Source organism: Podarcis liolepis, assembly GCF_965112155.1.
Source record: "Podarcis liolepis genome assembly, chromosome: 1".
Lineage (NCBI taxonomy): Eukaryota > Metazoa > Chordata > Lepidosauria > Squamata > Lacertidae > Podarcis > Podarcis liolepis.
This window is the reverse complement of record NC_139554.1, coordinates 52,590,176-52,612,834: the sequence shown is the minus strand read 5'-3', so window position 1 is coordinate 52,612,834 and position 22,659 is coordinate 52,590,176. Positions and strand designations below refer to the sequence as shown.

Genomic DNA, 22,659 nt, shown 5'->3' with positions numbered 1-22,659 from the left:
CAATTGTGGTATAAAAAGGGTCCCAGTGGGAAGCTACAGGATGTACACGGATTGAAATGTTGGCAGGCACAAGCAATAGTGAAACCTCATTCCCAGAATGTTTGCACTCCTGTCTCAGCAACATCTACACTGACTTGGTCATGTCCACAGAATGGGAGAGGACAGGGTCCCCAAAGACGTGCTCTACAGGCACCAGGCCAACTCTGCTTTACAAGGATGTCATCAAATGTGAAACGAAGGCTGGCAACATCAACCATTACATGGGAATTCCTTGCTGACAACCACAGAGTATGAAGACAGTCAGGTTGTGTATCCACAGTAGTGACCAGAGGGGAAATGACCAGTGAGAGGAGAGCAGGCAGAAGACCATAATGCACCCGGATGCCTTCATCTGCCCAACTGCAACAAAACATGTCTCACCCCCATCAGTCTCTACAGCCACAGCAGGTGCTAGAACTATCCATCAGTTTGACTTCACCCGCAAAGGCGCACTCCTCCATTGTCTCCCGAGACAGACGGGTGCCAACAACCAGCATGAGCACTATCATGAATGGGCTATACATAAAAAGGACACCTGGAGGTGCCCAAATGGCATTTTTTTTTGTGGGCAGGGGAACTTGTCCTACTTTGGTTGCACTACAGTGCGAAAGTGCCCTTCCTGAATGCAATAATGCAGCAAGGTTGGGGAAGCATCGCAGAACAGCAAACAGAGTGGAATGATGCGTGTGGAGGATCTCGTCTAAATCCACCACTAAGGCACTATTATTGCATCAATGGCATGTTGAGGAACCTCTAAAGCGTCCTTTGGGATACTACAGTGTACCCCCAACAAGGTGCCCCCCTGCTCGGTGTTTCCAATCCCCTCTTTCCCCCTCTTCCCAACTGCCGCTTCATAGATCTGGAAGGAGAGCTAAAACTTTTCCGAGGGCGGGAGGCAGCCGAAGTCAAGAGCAGGGAACTTCAGCAAGCTCTCCGGGAGGTCGAGCAACTGGTTGCCGTGATCGGGGCAGGGCAAAGCCAAACAGAGAAGGGGTCCGAGGATATGCAAGAACCCAGAGCAGGAGGCGCGTGTGCCCGCAGAGCCGAGAGACGCGCCTGCTCCTCTGCACAGCGAGGGAACAATGCAGCTCGAGGAAGGGAAGGCACGGCGCCTGGGAGGGAAAGGGATGGCGGCAGGGGAGGGGGGGAGATAGGGAGGGGGCATGGGCTGGGAGGTGGAGCCGCGGCTGGCTGGAGCTGGCGACTCCAGCTCTCCCGGCTGCTGCGGGCAAAGGGATCTCGGCACACGCAGCGAAGGAGCGCCGAGCAGCGGCTGCAGCGTCCGAGCTCGCCGCACTGCCTCGCGCCACCTCGAGCGCCGGGGAAGCTCGGGCTGCAACTTGGGCGCCGCCTGCGAAGAGGCGCTGTCGCTGCCGCCGGCCTCTCGGCTCCTGGGAAAGTTACCTCAGCTGCTCTGAAGAAGCTGCCGACGCGGAGGAAAGCGAGCCAACGCGGCTGGGCTGCCTCCCGCTGCTCCGAGGGTAAGCCCGGGACTCCCGCTTGGCCCCGCCTCGAGCGCCTCAGCTCCGCGTGGCGGCGGCGGCGGCCGCGACTCGCTCCCCCCCCCCTCGCCCCGCCAACCCGCGTGCCGAAAGCGCCCCCTTTGGAAGCCTCCACACGGCGGCAGGGCCGGTTTTGCCTCAGCTGCTGCTGCCGCCCCGCCATTCAGCCTCCTCTCCGGCTCTGGGTCTTACACTGCCCCTGAGGGGGTTGAAGGAGCCCTCATTTAAATGCCCATAGAGTTCCAGTAGCTTTATTGCTCACCCCCCCAATGGTGGTTTGGGTGCTCCTGTTCGCCTCAGCTAGTCTTAAACACTCACGCGACTCACTGACTCGGGGTTTTGGCTCTTTCAGTGTTCCCAAGCGTTAGGATGCGGATTCCTTCTCCATTAAACATCTTCAACTCCACACACAGACACATCTACACAGGGTCCCCCTTCGCCAGTGGACCAGTGGCGTAGCGTGGGGGGTGCAGGGGGGCTGGCCGCACCGGGCGCAACATCTGGGGGTTAGGGTTAGGGGGCGCAAATCCACGGGTTAGGGAGCGCAAATTACTTGCCTTGCCCCGGGTGCTGACAACCCACGCTACGCCACTGCAGTGGACCATAGCATTCTGGTCACTGGGGGTGCTGTAGTCCTGGCTCTGAGGCTTTGGGCACCCTCTAAATACTGGGGTGCTTTTTTCCTCACTTGGGGTCCCTTTATTGAAGAACCCCTCTTCCCCCTTCAAATGCCCTGCACTGCTGCTCTCCCCCAAGGGCTGCTTCCTCCTGCTTCCTTGATTCAGTTCCCTTCAGTGTCCCTGGATTCAGCGCATCTCTTGCGAAACTTCCCCAGATGTGAAGTTTGGTGCTGTGCCCTCCTAAGTCCTGCTTTGGGGGGAACAGCTTCTGCTCCTTTCAGCGCTCCCTTCTTTTTTTTGCTTATGTCCATCATGAGGGTGTTCATCCATCTTGAACTCATGCTGGTCTTCCTTGCACCTTCTTTAGTCCTGTTATTTATTTATTTTTAAAGAAGGGGTGGAGCGGGCTGTACAGTTCATTCCATCTCATCCACCCCAACAGAATCAGGAGGATGTTTACAACCTGTGCTAGGTGGGAAGTGGAAACAGGTGAGAAGTGTGCTACTGTCCTCCTTCCCAGACAGGGAGTGTTGGGGGGAAGCAACAGAATACTCTATTTCATGTCCTTTTGCATAGAAGGGAAGCTTTTTGGGACGTTGAATTACTGGACCATGCTGGGTGTCTCTCTCTCTCTCTCCTTCCCTCCTCCACCCCTCAATTCAGGTGTACGTGCCTTCTTTCCAGTTAGCTTTCTGTCCCTGTGTTTGATGATAACAGAAAAGATGTGCTGAAAGGTTTTAGGTAATCCAAGCCAAACTAAACTTGCAGATCATAGTAAAACATTTCCTCAAGACGACTATCTCAGTGGGTGATCTCCTGTCTCAAAGGAGACAAATTCATATCTGTGCTTAACTTAGTGTGTTGTCTTATCATCAAAGATCAGATTAGTGGGTTGTCTCCTTTAATGCTCTCACTTTGCATTGCTTTCTTATTTTGCAAGAGAAGTAGCTGTATACAGAGTTTTCTTATAGATTTACCAGGAGGATTTTGAACCTTTCGTTAATAAATATTCCTACTCTTAGTTCTGGGCACACTGTAACTTGGAAAATTTCCAATGATCCAGGCGGCTCCGTTGCCTAAATATCTGATACAAGTCATGTACCAAATGTGTTGTTTATCTTTTCCTAATATGCAAGAAATAACTAAAAAGAAAACTGATCTGTGCAGCAACCAAACCATTGTTTTAGCAAAGTATCCAGCTGACACTGCCTTATTTTAGAAAAATGTTATTCTAGTGCGATACATTTGTTTAAAGCTGGAATTTTTATTATCAGCTGTAGTTCACAGAACATTTCCTCTTTCTTTTAGTATATTGATTGTTCTCCTTTTAACTCTTGGAATCTGTTCTGATTCTACTGTATGTCACTGCATTTGTCATGATATTGCAATATTCTGAAACAATGTGCTATTATTCTTGGCACCTGCCACTGAGGTTAGGGGAACAGGCAAAGGTTAAACATCTGGAAAAATCCGTTATAAGATTTGTTGGGCGGTGGAGCAGTTTCTTTCTTGGGGGGTGTATTGTATATCTTGCCTGAGAGCTTATTCAATTATGAAGAAACAGGTTTGGCTGAACCACTTCGGGCTGCAGGTGTCTATAAGTTTGAATGATCCCATATATGAAAAAGAGACTGTACACATGCTAAGGTTGGAATGCTGGAGAAAAGGAAGTTAGCCTAGCTTTCTCCCTTGTGGAATAGCTTCCCATGTATGAGGAAGATTGTTTAAAATTAAAATAGGAGCGTACTGACACCTTTGAATCTTTCCATTAGTCCAAAGTGGTACAGTCCAGGAAGGGCATCACTGTTATCTGCTACTAGGTAATGGTTGCAGAATTATTGAAACATTGTACTTTGGGAAAGATGTTCATTTTCCATCCTTAGAGATTTTTAAAAGCTATGTTGGACTGACATCTCTCTGGGAGGTTGTCACTTCTAGGGTACTTTGCCATCTGATGGTATTTCTCACTTGACAACTTATGGAAACATATAAATATGTGATTCTGCTTTATAATACATTATTTTCTTGCTAGACTGAACATGTTTCATCATATGGCAAATGGCTTTGAAATGAATGGGCATTGATACAGACTTAGATGACTTTTAAATGCCTCCCTGCATATTTATAAACTTATGAATCCTGTGCACCCACAGCACTTAATAATGATTAATGCTAACTATAGCTGATGTTGCTATAACTACAGATGAAACTATGGTTCTGCATGCAGAGTTTAACCATTCCCCCAGTAGGGACATATAGGGAGAAATCTACTTCACACCTTGCAAGCAGAGAAGCTGAAGAGAAAAACTGTCTTAACTATGGTTTGCTTGATGCAGATGTAATCCTTAACTATATGTAAACTTTAGTTTGGAAACCTATGTAAAACTAGGGTTTCACATCCTGTTTGCAGCTGCCCAGTCTAGACAAAATGGGAAATCATGGGTTCCCACTATAAATGAGCTTTGGCAAACACTGGGCTTTTACACTGTCCCCCACCTCTCTTTTGTGCATCAGAGGAGACTGTAAGCTTCCTTTTCTAATTCTAAAGTAACTACAGTCATGTGTAAAGTCCAGATGTGGAGAATTGTGATTTTTTTTGAAATTCTAATTAGTGAGAACAAGCATGAAACCATGGTTTGATCTTGGCTTGCTCTTGCTAACTATAATTTAATGTATACTTTATAAACTAGGAGTGGGCAAATCATTCATTTTTCTTTCTTTCACGGACTGCATTCCCTTGGGTATAATCTGTCAGGGGCCAGTGGCAAGTGGGACCAGAACCAAAAATGGCAAGGCCATCCACCCTTCCCTCTCTCCCTTTCTTCTCCCTCCCTCCCTTCTTCCTCATCCGGCTGCCTGCCAGAGGAAGGGCAGTTCACTCTTATCACAGTACCAAACTCATCAGTTGCTGGGGGTTTCCCCCCACACCTTCCATTCCTCGATGCAACATGGCTTCCGTCCTTCCTGGTTTTCTCCTCCCATTCTCTTTTTCTCCCTCCCATGAAGTTCGTGCAAGGACCACTTGTGGTTCTTGAGCTGCAGGTTTTCCACTCCTGCTTTAAAGAAACGACAATCCCTCCCCCCCAATTTAGATGTTATGCAAAGCTCTGGTAAAAGCTACTGATCTTCCTTAAGTGTGCAAATGGGCAGAGGAGCATAAAAGCCCACAGCTCATTCATATAGAGTTGTTGCAGTAATCAGGTCCTAATTGGTCCCAAGGTAGTCACATGATGGTTGTGGGGTTGGCTTGGGATCTGACAGATCCTGGGGTGGCTTGGCCCCTCTCCACACCATTTTTTCAGGGCTTATTGCTGGTTGCTACCTGTGGAGAGCAGCTGACTACATCACTTTCTCCCTCCTCTTTGGTGGGCAGAAGGGGGAGCTTGATGTCAACAGAGGGCAATAGGGCTGGGTAGAGAAACATCACAGCTCAGTCCAACCCTGCTACACACACCCCAGAGCAGTGCAAAGTGGAGGGATTGGATTGTGTCCCTATGGATGAAAGCAAGCTTGCATTGCTATAAATAAGAACTTTCAAATCTTTCTGCTGGAAACTGTACATTTTGCTGTAAAGATCTACTTTCTCCTTGGATTTCCTCAAAGTGCTTGTGCGTCCTTGATGATTATTCAAAATTTTGATGGTCCCTAGAAGGCAGTTAATATTTTAGTATTTATTGCAGCTAAAGTGCTGTTTATGTTGTACATTGCTGATGTACTATACAACAGAATTACTTTAAAACAAGAAAGCTATTTAATAGAAATGAAATGGGTGATTTGTGTACTGAACAGCACAATTACTATAAAATGAAACAGCTATTTAACAGAAATGAAATGGGTGAGGGGGAGGAGAAATCCTGATTTTCTTATGATCTTGCACTGTAAAGCTTTAAATTTTGGTGGAATGTTTCCAGTTCTCAGAAAATTCAAGCCTGGGCTGAATGTTCATGTCTATATTTTCCACTTGAGGGGGAATACTTTATTGTCAAATGGTTTCTGGCATTTCTAACAGATATAATGAAAGACCCAGGATGTGGATAAAGAACGGGGTGCTACTGCTGTCACTCAGAGCCAGAGCTCCCAAGGCTGCCAATATTTGGTACAGGGGGTGGTGAACCTTTGGTCCTCCAGATGCTGCCCAACACCCAACTCCTGTGTGCCTCACACAGTGTAGTCAGTAGTAAAGGATGAAGCGAGTTGCAGGTGTGACATGTCCTTCTGGCCACCTAAGAAAGAGGTGTGAATGGGAAATGCATCCAGTTTCTTGATCTGCTTTTTATTACCACCGAGTTATCCTGCCATTAGCTTCACTGCCCACCATTCCACCAACCCCAGTGGCCACCAGTCCTCCACTTGCCTGAGCCCCTTCAGTTGATACTAGGCAATACACAATGAAGGAACTAGAACAGATGGGAGGAAACATCTCTTGGTATATTCACACACTCTCACATGCAGTGGCTATATGTCAGTTTGCTTGGGGGGTTGTTTTGAGGGTGTCTGTGGGCAGAAGAAGAGGATCCTGCAAAGTAGCAGGGTAATAAGAGTCTTCAGCTTGTTACAAGGTCACTTGGCTCTATACAGCCAATATCGTTCCATATATCGACTGATGCAGTGATGTATGATATTCCTGAATTTCAGGTGAGGCATTCAAACCTCATGAGTCATATCATCATGCCATGTTTGGAGTGACAATTCTCTGTAAAGCATGGCATAAGTATATCGCTCCATTTGAGGGAAGGATCTTAAACAGAACATTGCTCACAACAATTATAGATTGGAGGGCACCAAAATAATCTGGAGACAGGTGATTGGGAGGGAATTAAAATGTTTCAGTTAAGGGTATAAATTCAAATATGGCAGCTGAAGACCTCCTATGTCCCACTCATTTTGTCATTATTGTATTTTTAAATGCCACGAGTAAAATATAACTTTTTAAAGAGCATACAAGTACAAGGGCTGGTTCTAAGAGTCTCCTGTTTTTCTCTGCCTCTCTTACAATGTCTTTATCCCAGGATGATATCATGTTTGGCTTGTTGCTTAGAGTTACAGTTTTTGGGCTAGGGAGAAGAGATGGGGGGGGGGATAATTGAGGCACGCTTATGAAACTGCTGATCAGTCCTAAACTTCCTGCCAAGTTCTATATCTGTATATGTTTAATTGAAAACATGATTTAATACACTTTGCTTTACCTCCATTTTAAGCAACTGGAAAGGTATGTATGGAAAGGAGTGAAGCAGCTGAAAACAAGAGCAACATCTGCCTCTGTTACTTTAGTTCACTTGTTTTCTTTTGGGCCACTTCATTAGACAGTTTGGGTTGTTACATTTTAACATCCTGGAACAAACCTTCTGTTTAGTCTCCCCTGCTGAATTGTAATTGTATTAGATCAATAAGGTGTCCCCCCCTTTTGCTCAGCTGCTATAAGAGGTGAGTAGATAGCTGAGAAGGATTTAAAATAGGCTTATTCCATGGAACTGGTCCTAGTAAACAGATGATGATAGTTGGGTTATGTATTTTTGTAGCTTAGTTCTGCCATTCAGGCATGCCAATTTACAGTTTTTCATGCATCAGAAAAAACTGTCTGTCTGGTTTTCCATCATAGCTATTCCTTAGAAAGCTTCTGGGTCCTTAGTCCTGCCAAAATTAGCTTGGTTCAACTTACCAAGTGTGTCCATGTTTTTTCCAGGATGTATATTGGATTTGTGGGAAGTGAAGTCACTCTATGCTTTTAAGTATATCAGTAAGCTGTGCAGTATCTGTGTTTTTATCATTCTTGAGATGATTTTATCAGGTATTGTGGATGTGAAACTTGCACCTCTCTATGCCTATTAAATGCTGAATATTTACATTATTTATGCATGAATTGCATCTGTGGTGAGGTTTTGGAACTTGGTAGATTTGAGTTCATTTTAGGATATGAGTGTGGCTGCATATAAGATTAGCAGTTTGCACACTATGCATGTAGATGCGCAGCCAAAAGCCAATCCCATGTGTGTAAGTTATCTGCTGTAAGTCTCCTGCTGGAACAACAGGATGAAAAAATGAAATAGCACTTTGTATGGCTATTTCAAATTCCTGCGATGGGGGTGAGCTCCCGTTGCTCGGTCCCAGCTCCTACCAACCTAGCAGTTTGAAAGCACGTCAAAGTGCAAGTAGATAAATAGGTACTGCTCCGGCGGGAAGGTAAACAGCGTTTCTGTGCGCTGCTCTGGTTTTGCCAGAAGCAGCTTAGTCATGCTGGCCACATGACCCGGAAAAACTGTCTGTGGACAAACGTCAGCTCCCTCGGCCAGTAAAGCGAGATGAGTGCCGCAACCCCAGAGTCGTTTTCGACTGGACTTAAGTGTCAGGGGTCCTTTACCTTTACCTTTTTATGGCTATTTCTATCAATGAATGTCTTCCTTTCCTTCTCTCATCGGCTTAATATTTAAGTATTCGCATTGCCTTGTTGTGTGATACTGGATTCTTTAATGGTTAAACCTAGTATGACTTTCATTGTGGTAGCACTTCACTTAATATGAAAAAAGAACATGCTCTACCCACTCTTCCTCTCCTCCCAGTTACTGGCACTTGGAGGGACATTTCACCAGCACTTGGACGACATTTCACCAGCAAATACTTGCCCAATTTAAAAACATATACACACACAGTTCGAAGACCATATGTGCAGATAATGAGTTTAAGCTGATAAATAGCTAACAGATTTCTATCAAATAAAGATCTCTCTACGAAGAATATCCATTTTACTTCAGAATAAATAATCAGATTTGTCTATTTTATTTAATTTTCTCTAGTCCTGCCTTCTCTCAACCTGTTGTAGGAAAACTGGAAGAGCCACATCGGACAGTCATGGTTGACAGAGGACTGCTGGTTCTCCTCCATAGAAAGGATTGCAATTAGAGGTTTAACTATCCATCACTAGAAAAATTGATCAATAGAAAAATATATCAGTCCAGTTCAGGTGGTAAATGCACCCCAACAAGCCTTAAAAATAAAATACCTGCTGGATGGCATTAAGCATGACACATTAACACAATTGGCAGATTAAAAAAAAGGAAATGAAACCTTTTCAGTAAAACAGTGTAGTTGCAAAGAAGTAACCAGGGTTAATAATAATAATAATAATAATAATAATAATAATAATATTCATAAATGTACAAGAATGGTGTCTGAGGGCTAATTGACCTTGTAGGTTCTTAAAAACATAAAGCAGCATATTGTGCCATTAACATTCAACACCACTGTAACAGTTGTATAAAGCATAACAGTGCAATAATTATAGGTTGTTGACTTCATCACCAATAATTAAGCGTTATGAATTACCTGAAACAATTGTGGCAACAACATAACTTAAAGCCATAGCACATGCTGCCTGAGCAGCCTGTAGGTACACATCTCAAAATTGTATCAGTTGGGCAGTTACATGAGCGTGTTGTTGCTGCAATTTTGTATCATTGTGTCTCTTGATGTTGGTAGTGACAAACCTTCCCAGTTCTGGGGCTACCTCTCCCAATATCCAAGGCAATGTCCCTAGACACATACCAGAGTTTGATCAACAATAAACCAAGGTCTGCTAGAAAGAGATGACACTTGGTTGGGCGCTCAACCACAAACACGTGTTGCCGTATTTGGTGATTTTGGATGGCACGTACTGCCTTCAACTATATGATACTAATTCATCCGTTCTAATATTCTTACATTGTATAAAGAACATTTTGTGGAGTCACTTTGATTCCTGCAACATTAAGATTTTTCAGTTTTCCAAGTCTTTCCATCAGGTTTTGTTTGTTGTTGTTTTTTTACCAACTAATTTTAGGATAGGTCTCCTTAAACTCAGTATAGCAATTCACAACTCGCTTTTTTCAGTGCTATCATTGTACATTTGAGCTCATGGGCTAATGGCGGGGTTACATATTATTGCAATGAGTCTAAAACATTTGGAGGGCACCAAATTGGGAAGGCTACTCTAGAGCAGGGGTCGGCAAATTTTTTTAGCCGCAGCCCAGTCCACTGTCCCTCAGACCTCGTGGCAGGCCGGAGAAGCAGCTCGGGGGGGGGGGGAGCTGTAAGAAGAGGCAAAGGGGGCAAGTAGTCCTCCCCACCCCCCAGCCCCAGCCGCTGTGCTTACCTTCCCAGGGGCTGCTGCCACTGCTTCTCATGGGTAGGCAGAGGGAGCTCATCCACTCTGCTCTCTGGCCCACAGGAGCACCAGGGTGGTGGTGGAGGGAAGATGAGTGGCACAAAAGGACTGACTCTTAAAATGGCACTCAGCCCGCTCAGCCCAGCCCCCTTCCTGCTCTAGGCAAGGCAGGGAGAAGCCAGGAGAAGGGAGGGAGGAATGGCGTGGGGGGGGGGGATGGCGCAGCTTAAACGAACAGGATCCCCATGCCGATCCACGGACAGTCCGTGGACTGGATCCTGAAGGCAATTGGGCCTGATCCGGCCCCTGGGCCTTAGTTTACTGACCCCTGCTCTAGACCATAACAAGTCTGTTATGCTTTATAGCACTCCCTGAACATATTTTCTCTTTCATAAGGCAAGCATGTATTTTAGAAGCTCTGCATCTTTTTAGAAGGCAAGTAAAAACTTCCTGGTTAGGTATACAGTGGTACCTCAGTTTTTGAGCTGAACATTTCCATTTTCAAATGCCGAAAACCCAGAAGTAATTGCTTCCATTTTCGAACATGCCTTGGAAGTCAAACGGCTTCCGCTGCGTGTTTTTCAATTTTTCCAATTGAACTTGTAGCCAGCCCTTTGTGCCTCAGTTTTTGAATGTTTCAGAAGTCAAACGGTCTTCTGGAACCAATTACATTTGAGAACTGAGGTACCACTGTATTCCTTTTAAAGTTGATGTTTTATCTGAAAGATGTTAAGCATTTTATTTTTTTACTTTTTAATGGCATCAAAGAGGTCTGGAGCAAACCCAGCTAGATCTATTTGAACATGCACTAATCCTGCTGAATTTATAATTGGTAATCTTTTAGCACTCAGCCTCTGAGTACATTTTGCCAAAAGGCCTCAGCCACCTAAGAATAACAAGACGGAGCTGATAATCTTCATCTAAGGAAGACAACCAGTATGTACGTTGGCCATGAAGCCAATAGCACATTTTAATTTCTGTTCTTTGCCACAGAACACATATGTTACAGCTTAAACTGAGATACCCTGAGAGAGTCACATTTCAGGAACTGGCATGCTGCCATTCTGTAAGCTTAGTATATTTTCCGCAATAATAATATTATGTAGATACATTCAGGCAGTGCAGCGTCTTTACTATTCACTTCTAGAATTCTTTTGGCACTTAACTGTCATACATCAAAACCCTTTCAAAAAAGCAAGTCCGTAATAGCTGTAAGAAGATATAAGGGTGTATGAGTGTGAGGAGGGCAGTTTTAAATTCTGCAGATAAACCAGGACTGTAAAAATGTTGCGTATAGCAATAGGATCAAAACTGCCCTGCTTAAAACTGGGCATTATGCCACTTCAACTGCAGACCACTGCCTTTATTTCCAATATTCAGGCATGAGTGCCGCTGCTTATTTAGTCAAAATGGCAGCACACAGACACAAGATAGGGAGGTTTCTGCATGCTTGGGGGAACTTGGGGGAAGTATGCAAATTCTTCAGAGAAAACACCCTGGGTGTGTGTGAATGAACCCACCTAAAGTCAAGTGAGGACTGAGCATGTTCATAGCCAAGGAATGCTGCTGAGTGAGGGGTGGGGAAAACAATAATGGGCAGAACAGGGAATGAATGGTACAGCTCTGAAGAAGGCATGGCTGGCTGGCTGAAATCCTGAACAGGAGCACTATGCAATATTTTGTTGCAGGGCCCACATGTACATTCTAGTGCAAATGGACATGCTGCAGAAATCGTCAAAGCCCTGGTTTCATGTATTTTTGACCCTGCCATGTGTTAGGATTAATGATAGCAAGCAAATTACCATATTGTTCGCTCTATAAGATGTACCAGACCACAAGACGCACCTAGTTTTTGGAGGAGGAAAACAAGAAAAAAAATATTCTGCATCTCAGAAGCCAGAACAGCAAGAGGGATCGCTGCGCAGTGAAAGCAACAAACCCTCTTGCTGTTCTGGCTTCTGTGATAGCCGCGCAGCCTGCATGCACTCCATAAGACGCACACACATTTCCCCTTACTTTTTAGGAGGGAAAAAGTGAGTCTTATAGAGCAAATAACACGGTACTTCAGCTTTTTTCACTTTGCCTTATTTAGCTACATGGGGCTTCATAACATTAAAAAATAATAATCAAGCCTTTCATGTGGGTTTAAATGAGTCTACAGTGTATATTATTGGCTAAAAACTGGCTTCAAACTAAAATAACATTTCCAGGGTATCTTCTGTCCCTTGGCATTAGCTGTGCTGCTGGGATGTGCACTTCTTAGTCCATAGTAAAGTGAAGGAATCAGCAATGGAATGTTGATAAACTGTACAGTTTCTGTTTTTTAAAAAGAATAACATGAAAGGTCATAATGTTTTTGAAAAATCTCTTGCAGATAAGAGGTGCTGTATGTTCTATAAACAGGAAAACTGCAGCAAGGCAGTCAGGGACACTGAGCGCTGGAAGGCTTAATGGGAAGATGATCTAGACATAAGAGGGCTGAGGGGAAATGAATTGAAGGGGGCATTTGAATTAACAGGTTCAAAATGTAAACTAGGCTAGTGAGGAACCTTACATAGGCCCAGAAGAGTGTGATTTGAGGTTTCCAGTTCATATCTGCCTTAATGGAGGCAGCCCCCATGACATCGCGGGGATCGAAGAATGATAGAGGGTAAATCAGTATTGGAAATTCCTCCCAGTGAAGGGAGGTAAGGACTTCACCTGCAGTCCATTTCAGTACCTGGCTCTTGCTCTGGCATGAAATGTAGAGGGCAGGGAGGCACTAAGTGTAAAAGCACTTCACCTGGCGAAAACCCTCCTATGCCACCATTAAGAAGCAGCTGTTCTCCTATTAGTTGGATTTTTAATTTTAATTCGCTTTAGTGTCAGGCACGCTCCAAGAGAAGATGTTGTCATCAGAATTGTGGAATTACCCAGCTGCATTGATCTGAAGTTCGGAACTGAGAAAAAGATTTTATTTGGTGTGGGCAGCGGAGAGGGGAGCCTCTGGTTTCCTTTTTCCTTTGAGTTTCTTTATTAATGAGTTGGCAACTGTCTCCAGACACAAAATTGTAAAGATACAAAATGAGGTTGCATTGCAGCATGGAATAAAACTTATCTCATTTGTCTTCTTTCAGAGAAGGATTATTATTATTATTATTATTATTATTATTATTATTATTATTATTATTATTATGCAATTTAGTGAGCTGCTTTGAGTAGCATAGAAAATTTGCCCATGCCAAATGGTTATGTAAAAGCATTATTTGTTAAACTAGAGGTCATTAGTTTCTTGTTTTAAAAAGTACAGTCTACTTTTCTCTTAGATCTTTTCCTCATAAAAACACTGCGCTGACTTACAAATCAGTTTCTAAACTAAAACCAGCATGGAAGATTGCCCCTCTTTAGAAAGTCACTTTTAATGTTCAAGCAAAATTGAGATGTCATTCTTAGGTAGATTCCTTATCTTAAATTGCTGCAGATGGTTCCCATTGCCAAAAGAAATGGGTGACCTTGGCACTTTAGTCTGGTAGCAGATCATCGTTTTTTAAGATACCGGTAGTTGGAAGTGTATCCAGAGATGCTCCATTTCCTGTAATGTGAGCACACACTCACATGTTTCTTCTGTCCCACAGCTCTGGTAATCAAAAACCCACCCCTCTGAAAGTGTAGAGTAACGTATAACACAGATATGTAGAAAATAATTGCATATACATTTCTGGACAATCCTGCTGTTATATCAGCAACCCACGAATTTGGCATAGTGTAGCTGGAATATTATGCACTTCCAGCTGCAAAGTTGAAAGGAAAACAATTCCACTTTAAACCGCACAGAATATAGTGACGCTGGTAGACATTAGCTGAGCATCCACAACAGCTGGAGAAAATATTGTACATAAAAATGTATTGGTGACACACACACATGCATGGAAGGAACTGGGGCTTTGGAAGGGTAATAGAGAAATACATTCCAAGTTCATCCAATCCCCTCCATGCCCCAAACACACGCAACACAGCCAGTAGACACAATCTTCACCCACCTTTGCCCCAGTCATTGATGCATTCCAGTGATCCCTGCAGGTAGGATTCAAATCCCTTTATACTACAAACACACACTGCCTGCTTTTGATAAGCAGACACACATGGAAGGAAGGGCTGATAGTCCAACCTGATGCTCAGCCAGCTCTGCAGCTCACTAGGGAGAAGGCATGTTTGGAGTAAAATCCAAGAAAAGGCTTCCTGTTCTACCTGGAGAACAATGATCTTCTGCAGAGAAATGTTTTTTGTCAGGAAAGAGTAAAGGAAGACAGTAGGCTAAGCAACAATGGGAATTGCAATTGAGCTGTTGCAGGGGGAAAGCCTGTGACACCCCCCCCCCTTGATAGTTTGCCAGGATAATGAGAAATGGGAAAGAGAGTCAAATCCCACCAGAGGAAATTAAAACAAAACTCTCATTTTGTGTGACCAGCCAGCAATGAACAAGGGCTGCCAGAAGTCCAGACTGACATATCCACAAGTTGTCAGTCGAAAATAGCATTCAGGTGGTATTTCAAAAAAACGGTAAAAATATCCAGGAAAACCCAGGTGTATGCCAACCCATGTCGGAAGTGTTATTTTTATGGCAAATTTCCTTTAAAAACAGTGGAACCTCGGTTTTCAAACGTAATCCGTTCCAGAAGACTGTTCCACTTCCAAAACCAAAAATCAAAGGGCTATTGGCAATTTCAGTTGGGGTGGGGGGGAGAGAAACACGCCTCGGAAGCCATTTGAGTTCCACAAAACGTTTGAAAACTAGAACACTTACTTTTGGGTTTTTGGCATTTGGGAGTCAAGATTTGACTGTACAATGGTACCTCAGGTTACATATGCTTCAGGTTACATACGCTTCAGTTTACAGACTCTGCTAACCCGCTATTGCTTCAGGTTAAGAACTTTGCTTCAGGATGAGAACAGAAATTGTGCAGTGGCGGCACAGCGGCAGCAGGAGGCCCCATTAGCTAAAGTGGTGCTTCAGGTTAAGAACAGTTTCAGGTTAAGAACGGACCTCAGGAACGAATTAAGTACTTAACCCAAGGTACCACTGTAGCTCAAAAACTTCAATTTTGGGGGGAAATTTTGCAACGACTCAACAACTTTGCCAAAAAAAGTTCAACAACTTTAACCCTAAATGAACACAATGTGACAAAGACAACCAGAGAAGACATGCGATAGTTCTTTACCATCTGGCACGGAAGTACTCCTCCCCTCCCCGGGGCTACCTTTGTGCTGCCTTCTTAGATCTAAAGGCAGCCTTTGACAGCGTTCCTAGAAATATTCCTTGGGAGAAACTTGCGAAACAGGGCATCGATAGAAGACTCTTATGGCTTATAAGTCAGCTCCACGAAGGTACCCTTGCCAGAGTGAGACTTACTCCTGCGGGCGACCTCACAAATTCGATACCAATAAACAAGGGAGTGCGCCAAGGATGTATATTGGCTCCCTGCCTATTCAATCTATTCATCAGCGACATGCGAGCACCCCTAGTCAACTCATCTCCAAGTACACACGCGCCTAGACTAGCGGATTACAGCTGTCCACTCCTTTTATATGCGGACGATGCGGTAATTCTATCTTATACACGTGTTGGACTAACCAGAGCTCTGAAGATCTTTGCCACGTATTGTCAACTCAACCAATTAACCATTAACCATGTTAAATCTAAGATTCTGATTTTCGCCAGAAGTCGGAGATTATACGAATGGAAGCTTGGTGGAGCAAAAATAGAGCAAGTCCTAAAATTTCAATACCTAGGAGTTATTTTTCAATACAATTTGGGGTGGAAAGCACAAATTCAACACCTACTTAACAAGGCCAAAACTCTGTCATATGCGCTCCTCCGATTTTTCTTTTCGGATGGAGCTTTGCATGTTCCCTTGGCCCTAAAGGTGTTCAAGGCAAAAGTGGTTACCATGCTTGCTTATGCTGCCCCGCTCTGGGCCGTGATGACAGACCTTGCTCCTCTTGAGACTCTGCAAAACCAATTCCTACGTCGGCTCCTAATGCTCCCCCTGTGCGTAAGCAACGCAGCCATGCGACTAGAATTGAAGATCGCATCCCTAGAAACTTGCCTGTGGAAACAAGTCTTCAATTATTGGTTATCATTGTGGCATAGATTACCAGACCATTACCTTGTCCAATGCTTATGGCGAGATGAATTCTCCAGCCTTTGGACTAGTAGAATTCATGCCAAACTCCTGAGTTATGGAATCTCCCCCTTAGATTCCCTAAAACTAGATCAAATCACTGCTCAAAGACTGATCCGCCGAAGACTGGATGACATCGATTTACAGCGAAATTATACGCTGGGGGGAGGTGTTTGTTCACCCCAGAACATTGGTATCACTTTAACTTACTGCGTTCCATCATACCTCTCCTCCCTTTCGACTGTTGCTCATAGGCTGGCCTTCACCAAAGCGAGGTTTAACGTTTTTCCCTCCAATGTCCTGAGACATAGATTCTCAAAGGGCCAAGCCTCCGCCATGTGCGAATGTGATAAGGAGACGCCGGAGTCGCTTCAGCACATTATGTTCACTTGCCCCTTATTCAATGTGCCACGGGCAAATTTGTTGGGATCAATCATACAGAAACTAGAGGGTACCCCACCAAAATTCCACCTTGCCCAAATCTTGCAGGATAAGGATACCCATACGACCCTGAAAGTGGCTAGGTTTCTGGTCTCTGTCCTTACCCAAAAGCGTTGCCAAGGAGCACCACAAGCAAATTAAGGCGTAGTTTGCCATTCCATCTTATAGTATTTTATTGTTATAGTAGTGTTTTAGCGGTTGTTTTTTCCCACGTGCACAAGCTGTTATTTATGCCTTGTTTTTATCTGTATGGGCCTACGGCCGTAATAAAATTTTGATTTTGATTTTGAACCAGAGAAGACAGAGAACACACTCACAGAGCAGCTCTGTGAAAGCAGCCATGAAAGCAGTGATGGGCACACATAGAGGGGGCATCTGTAATCACCTTGTAGCCCAGACCAAAACTGTAAACATAAGAACTAAGAAATGAATATGCTGATATGGCCTTGGGCAACAGCGCAGGCTTTGGATGCATGAGGATCCACAGCCTTAATGTAGTATATTAGCTAAAAAAGGAAGGAGCACACCACAGTTCAATGGCACAGCTATTTACAGGGAGTGGTTCATGGACCAATAACCTCATAAAGCTAATTGTTTTGCTCTTTTGTGCCTCAATATGCTTTTCACTCTGCCCAGCATGCTTCATCTCACCCAAGAACAGGGGTTAGCAATCTTTTTCAGCCTCAGATCATGTGGTGGGCTGGACTATATTTTTTTGGGGGGGGGGGGAATGAATGAACTCCTATGCCCCACAAATAACCCAGAGATGCATTTTAAATAAAAGCACACATTCTACTCATGTAAAAACACCAGGCAGGCCCCACAAATAACCCAGAGTTGCATTTTAAATAAAAGGACACATTCTACTCATGTAAAACATGCTGATTCCCAGACTGTCCATGGACTGGACGGAGGCAGCGATTGGGCCGCATCTGGCCCACGGGCCTTAGGTTGCCTACCCCTGCCTAAGAACATCCCTCTCATGTTCCATTTGCTTGGCTCTTCCTCCTGTTTACTGCAGGAGTCCAGCAGTCCTTCTTATTAGTGCTCTCCTGAAACTTTCTCCCACTTTATTTTAATCAGTTACTGAGAATATAATTTGCGTTCAAAAGTTATCAAAGGGGAGACAATTTCTTTGTGAAATTTTCCTGGGCGGGGTGCAAGGTTGTGCTTCGCTTCCCTTTCAAGGAGACTAGGGTGTGTTTGTGAGCATGTTTTCTACAAGGGATGCTTGCCTTTCCCGAAAACCCCACAACATCCTTGGTTGGGCTTTCCTGGAAGACAAGAAGGCTTAGAGGCTGCCACCTGTGTTCCTTAATTTATTTATTTTAATGCAAAACCTTCTTTGCTTTTAAAGAAATCAGTGTAGATAGAAATACTTTTTTTTAAGGTAAAAAAAAATGGCTTCCCTTAAAAATATATTGAGTGCTTCATGTGATAGCTCCTCCCATGGGACCATTTCAGATTAGCAAGTACAGGATAAATACTTTAATTCCAACATGCATATTTTCACATCAACAGGAACCACAGGAACCAGGGGAATTGTGCACTGTTATTCCCCCCCCCCACACTCTTACTAGAACCCATGTGGCTAGAATATTGTCAAGATGCAGATCCTGAGTCTAGCAGGGCATGGCCTGGATCCCCCTCTTTTGGCCCTATTCTGAGCAGGGGGGTGCAGGGGGGGCCGGCCGCACCGGGCGCAACATCTGGGGGTTAGGGTTAGGGGCGCAAATCCACGGGTTAGGGGGCGCAAATCCACGGGTTAGGGGGCGCAAATTACTTGCCTTGCCCCGGGTGCTGACAACCCACGCTACGCCACTGATTCTGAGGTTGCTGAGGTAACTGGCAAATGGGGGTGGGAAGGACTCCTGCCTGCTAATTCCTTACTAACAGATGACCAGCAAATGTTAAACAAGAAAAAGAAAAAGAAAAGAAAAGAAAAGAACAGCATAATGAAGGTGTAAAGTTTTTCCTTGTATGCAAGTCTGATCGATATAAAACCAGAGTCATGTAGACCTGTGGAGCACAACCTCTCATCTGAGTTGTTGTTGTTGTTTGTTTATTAACTGCTCCCAATCCTAACCTGCCATTTGCCTGGATTTTAATTTGTCTGAATTAATTTTAAGATGTATTTTAATTAATTGATTCCTGTTTTTATGTACACAGTGGTACCTCAGGTTACATACGCTTCAGGTTACAGACTCCGCTAACCCAGAAATAGTACCTTGGGTTTAGAACTTTGCTTCAGGATGAGAACAGAAATTGTGTTCTTGCGGCGCAGCGGCAGCAGGAGGCCCCATTAGCTAAAGTGGTGTTTCAGGTTAAGAACAGTTTCAGGTTAAGAACGGACCTCCGGAACGAATTAAGTACTTAACCCGAGGTACCACTGTACTGTGTTATTTATATGATGATGTTAGCCACTCTGAGCCCGCATCCAGCTGGGGAGGGTGGGGTACAAATAAAATTTTATTATTATTATTATTATTCATTTGTGACTCACCTTCCACATAAGTGTTCCAGGGTGATTTGCAGGCATATCCTTAAAAACAGCTAAAATAATTTTAAAAACGGTACAAGAACAACTGAGCATAGATTTAAAAAACAACACAAAGTTAACAACTAAGGCAGAGATCTTTTCATCTAGGTGTAAAAGCTTGTTCTATCCAGCTGGGCTGCCTGGCAGGATTTATATACACCGTAAGTATGCCTACATAGCCAGTGGAGTCTGAAGTATAGGTGTTTATGACATCAGGCCTTGCAGCCCAGGAAGCATGGTTAGAATTGCTTCAGAAACTGGTTGCGAGCATGCCTGTTAGCATTTTTTGTGAGAAAGGGATGCAGATTTATTTGTTTGTTTGTTTGTTTGTTTGTATGGGTATACTGCCCTTCTTCTGTATATCTCAAGGTGGTTCACAACAAATACAATATAAAAACACAAAATACATAATAAAAACAAGAACAACTCCCCCTTCCCCTGTACAAACCAATAAACTCGCCTCCTGCCACAAGCATGTTTATAAAAGGGGTATAACTTGTTAATCCGCTAAAGACCTGGTTGAAGAATTATTGTTTAAATTACACGATCAAAATTAATTAATGTTCCACAGCATTTTTGGATGATTTTTTTTAAATGGGTACTAGTATATTGAATTTTGTTTCATGAGTCAGAACATTTAAAACATCATTCTAATAATATTCCAAGTTAGTAGCCTAGATAATTTTTTTCTAGGCAGATCATGGCTGTAAGTGTACTACAGAGTGCTTTGCCAATTAAATATGATACCTCTGCTTTCAAGTTGTATGACGGGGCATGCCAGTTGTGAGTGATGTCGTCTCAGGAGATTGAGAAGCATCAGTTTCTCTGAGTCTGAGAGGATTAAAAGTTTTCCTCACTGTGGTGAGGAAAGGATCAGAAGCTTTCAAGGCTTCTGTATGGGAAACATTATGGTGTACAGTGGTACCTCAGGTTACATACACTTCAGGTTACATACGCTTCAGGTTACAGACTCCGCTAACCCAGAAATAGTGCTTCAGGTTAAGAACTTTGTTTCAGGATGAGAACAGAAATCGTGCTCTGGCGGCACGGCGGCAGCGGGAGGCCCCATTAGCTAAAGTGGTGCTTCAGGTTAAGAACAGTTTCAGGTTAAGTACGGACCTCCGGAACGAATTAAGTACTTAACCTGAGGTACCACTGTACTGGGAAGGATGAAAGTGGGGGGGGGGGAGATACAGCAGAAATAACTTCTTTCTAAGAACATTTTTCTAACATTTCCATCCGTAGGTAAATACTGGTTAATTTCTGGTCTGGCCTAGTTGATGCTATTCTAAATTACTTCACAGTCCTTATTTTATTTGTTAACCTAGGTTTGGTTGCAGGATTGTTTTGGTTTTTACAACCTGCCTTATAGCCAGCCACATTTCCCCTCACATCAATCATGCATTATCAGAAGTTTATTCAGTGGTCCAGCTGTGGGCATCTGCAGGAATGTTCCCTGAGGAGTAACACTTCATTTACCGTTCATTATTTATTAATAACCAAATGAGCATAACTAGCATCAGAGAACTACCATTTCTGGTAGATCTGGTGACTGAGTAGCACTGAGGACTGAGTACACCTGGCCTCTGATAAAGGGGTCTATTGTTTCTCAACAGGTAGACATATTGTTCATGGACAGATCTGACATACAAACCATTGTCCCTCCACCCACAGCTAAAATCCTAATTTCTTTTCTCCGACCCCCTCCAGCTCTTAATTGCACTGTGCTACAATCCGCTTTAAAGCACCTATATTTTTCTTATCATAGACTTAAATCCAGGCCTTTTTTTCAGCTGGACTTTGTCAGACCTCTCAGGTGGGTCCCATTGCTATTATAAGAAAACGATACATTAGTATACATGCAATATATAAGGTTATAATTATTGGTCAACACTGTCTTCAGGTTCAGTCATGATTACAGTTAAAAGCTGTCCTCCTCCTAAACCAAATTTCCACACCTCTAGCCAGAAAAGATGCTGTCTGTTCCCATCATGTTATATGAGCAATACCGTACTCAGCGCATTTGAACAATGTTAAGTATTCTGTTAAGAAGCAGCAAAAATAGGAAGGGGGGGGGGAGAGACCTGTGTCATTACTTTTTTTTTTAATTCTTAGAAAATTTACAAGGATTCTTTTTCGTGGTGCTTTGAAAATGTCTTAGCATAGAGTGCATGTCTCACACTAAGGTGATATATTGTTCGCTTAAGCTCCTGGTGGGTTATTCCTGTGTTTGTTCCTTTTTAGTTGCTCTTGCAAAGAGTTGCAAGTTCTGCTTCTTTTAAGTGGTGCAGAGGGGAATGCTGCCGCTTGCTGCTTCCTGGCCAATAATGTATTCTGCTGAAGTGAACAAGTCAGGCTGTAGAACAAACTTAAATATTTTCTTATTTTGCAGCAGCATTTTGCTCACAGATCACATGGACTTCAGTGAACTAGCTTATAAACACAGTGGTACCTCGGGTTAAGTACTTAATTCGTTTCGGAGGTCCGTTCTTAACCTGAAACTGTTCTTAACCTGAAGCACCACTTTAGGTAATGGGGCCTCCTGCTGCCACCGCGCCACCGGAGGACAATTTCTGTTCTCATCCTGAAGCAAAGTTCTTAACCCGAGGTACTATTTCTGGGTTAGCGGAGTCTGTAACCTGAAGCATATGTAACCCGAGGTACCACTGTATGTTGTTGTTTGGCATTCAAGAGACAATGGAGTGTGCCTCTGGGGGGTGAAGTAAAACTGTTGCTTAGCAGCACCAAAGTGACCTCCCTGGAGTGCAGGCCTGAGGTCCTGGGCCGCCCAGATGACAAGACCTCCCTCTTGGCCTCCCTAATGCGGTCCAAAGGAAAGCAGAGCTAGAGGGCTACAGTCCCTAACTCATCAAAGGTTTGAGACCCATTGGCTACCCTCACCTGGCTTAGCCAGCCAGTTAAAGTCATTTCCGAGGGTATGGCTACTGTCACAATCTGACAGTTTCTAGGAGCCACAGGTGAGTGCAGGGTGGGGACCAAAGATGGACAAACTACCCCAGAAGGAGCACAATGTGACCCCCACCATACGTATCCCCCCACCCTTCCATATAACCCAGTTTATAAATAAACAGGCAAGAAGTGAATTGAACTATCACATTAATCTGGAGCATATTTTTTATTTGTTGTTGCGAGACGCTTTGATTATATAATCAAAATTTGTTTGTTTTCTTGAGATAATGCTTCTAGGCTTTGGACTGAT

General features: G+C 43.9%; 1 protein-coding gene across 3 annotated transcripts in view; it reads left to right on the top strand.

Moving 5' to 3' along the window:
* The first annotated feature begins 1,200 nt into the window (after nucleotides 1-1,200).
* TSPAN18 (tetraspanin 18) overlaps nucleotides 1,201-22,659 on the top strand; it is a 176,980-nt gene continuing 155,521 nt past the window's right edge. Inside the window, exon 1 of one of the 3 annotated variants that reach the window (XM_083465664.1) lies at nucleotides 1,201-1,520. The gene's annotated coding sequence lies outside the window, so the exon portion shown is untranslated. The remainder of the gene's footprint in view (nucleotides 1,521-22,659) is intronic. The other 2 variants (XM_083465666.1, XM_083465665.1) reach the window with 2 other exon arrangements.